This window comes from Mus musculus, chromosome 11 (assembly GCF_000001635.26).
Source record: "Mus musculus strain C57BL/6J chromosome 11, GRCm38.p6 C57BL/6J".
NCBI classification, from domain to species: domain Eukaryota; kingdom Metazoa; phylum Chordata; class Mammalia; order Rodentia; family Muridae; genus Mus; species Mus musculus.
The window spans coordinates 95,176,813-95,179,244 of record NC_000077.6 but is presented as its reverse complement, the minus strand read 5'-3'; the positions used below and the strand labels follow the sequence as shown (position 1 = coordinate 95,179,244).

Sequence of the window (2,432 nt, the reverse complement as noted above, 5' to 3'; positions counted from 1 at the left end):
CTGAGGTCTAACTTAGAACTCTCTGCATTTAAAGGTGCAGCCCTCTATGAGAGCTTGTCTTTTGTTAGTTCCTGGCTTGGAGTGCTTAAGGCTGGGTCCATCTCGAGTACCTCCTTGACAATGAATTTTTCTAATTTTATTGATATTATTGGCTGGCACTCCACCCTAGTCCCAACCTTGGAGAGAAGGTTCCAGACTCTCTCTTAACCTCTCTATTCTCTCCCCTTCTTGTCTAGCCCAGGCTTTTACCTTTGTTCACCTAGAAATTACGTCCTCAGTCTCTCCTACGGACTCTCTCCGCATCTCCCTTCTGCCCCTCTCTCTGTGTCTCTGCCCTTCAGTGCAGTGTTGCCCTCTGAGCCCTAGTCCTGTCAAGCCTGAGCACACAGAACCAGCCTCTGTCAAAGAGCCCCCAGCAGTCAGACTGGCCAGGCCCTGGGATGCTGTACCATACAACTCTTTGCTCGAAACATCCGCCCTTGGGACTAACACAGACAGAGCCCCAGTCAAGGGCTTCTTCCTCTTAAGTTTTTGATATGTAAAAAGAAACCTTGCCTCCACCTCAGAGTGAATGTGGAATTTATACAAGTGCTGGGGTGGAATAGAAATGTGTATGGGCTAGGAGTGTGGGTGGCTGATGGGGTGCCTGTCTCTCCTGTGAGAAGCCTTGCGTTCCGTACACAGTGCAAGAAAGAGGTGACGTGTGTGCCGAGTCTTTCATACAACAGGAGCAGGGCAGGTGTGTGTTCATTTTTGTTTTTGAGACAAGATCACAGGAATGTAGGGCAGGCCTTAAATTGCCCATGTAACTGAGGATAACCTGGAACTTCTGACCCTTCTGTCTCTATGTCCTGAGTGCTGGGATCACAGGTGTGCACCACCACACCCAGTTTTATATGGTGCTGGGTACTGAACCCATGGCCTTGTGGATGCTAGGCAAATGTAAGCTAGATTTCCAGACCCTGGGTTGTTGTTATTATTGTTGTTGTTATTATTTTTTTATTTAAAAATAACACAACTTATTCTTTCATAACTGAATTCTCTAGGGCTAGGGGTGGAGTTTAAGAGTAGTGTGTGTGCTTGGTACGCACAAAGCCTGAGGTTCACTTTCTGGTGCTTAAAACAACAACAACAACAACAACAACAAAAAGTAGAAGGAAAATGCTTGTCCAGCATCTTTAAGACTTCTGGTTCTTTAATCTCAGCACTCAGGAGGCAGAGGCAGTTAGATTTCTGAGTTCGAGGCCAGCCTAGTCTACAGAATGAGTTCTAGGACAGCCAGGGCTACACAGAGAAACTCTGTCTAGAAAAACCACTAAAATATGGGTAAAGCCATAATTCTTACATAGCTAAATATTTATGTGATTACATATTCTGGTTTAGCCCTTTCTGTACATGAGAATTCAGAAGTCTCCATCAATGAAGCAGAGAACCTTTATGAAGACACTGAATCTGTTGGTGCCATGACCTTGAGCTTTCTGACCTTCAAAACAATGAGAAATGTTTATCCTTTACAGATTTTAAAGGATTCTAGTTTAACATAAACTATAACTAATAAACATAAAGTTAATTAGACTAAATATAAAAATAGTCAATCAAATCTAAAATTGTAATTATAATCATGTAAATCTAATTATCCATGAGATATTTTTACAAACCATAATGCTTTGAGCTGGGCATTCTGCGATTGGGAGGGCAGATCTTTGTGAGTTCAAGACCAGGCTGATCTGTATAACAACTTCCAGGTCTGCCAGAGCTTCATCGTGAACTCTGTCTCAAATAACAAGCAGATGAGGCCAGAGAAATGGTTAGTGGGTAAGGATGCTGCTTCCTAGCTTGACGACTTGAGTTAGCTCTTTGGGACCCACACGGTGAAGGGAAAAATACCTCCCCTTCTCCTCCTTCTCCCCTTCCTCCTTCCCCCCCCCCCCTTCTTCTCTTGGTCGTTGAAAAAGTCAGTGGACTCTTTGCTTTGGTGTGTGGGGCTCAGGAGCTCTTGGTGTCTTGATGGGGCGGGTCCATTTCCTCTTCACCACCACAGGTTTCTGGCTTCAAAGGATGGCACTGGCCCTGCGAATGGCCGCCACGCAAGGATCAGGGCAGCATTTATTCTCTTGGGTCATGTGTCAGACGCTGCTGAGGGTAGCCCAAGCACTCTAGCTGATGGCGGTCCTCACGTAAGAAGTGGCACAGTCCTCACGTAAGAAGTGGCAGGTTTTCGCTGACCGGATCTGCATTTCATAACCACCACGACCCCTTTGTCATCAGCCGCAGGCTCCACTCCCACAGTCTTTAGGTGAATTAGCCCGTTGTATCGGAAGGAGCTGCAGGCCTTCAGATTACTGGGGCTCGGTGCTGGGCATCTACTTATTTCTCTTGATCAAGAAACTGGAGCAGTTCCGAACGACCATCCATTGCAGATGCGCGGCCAT

General features: G+C 46.0%; 1 pseudogene; it reads right to left on the bottom strand.

The window, feature by feature from the left end:
• Positions 1-1,946: 1,946 nt before the first annotated feature.
• Gm11514 lies at positions 1,947-2,432 on the bottom strand (annotated as a pseudogene).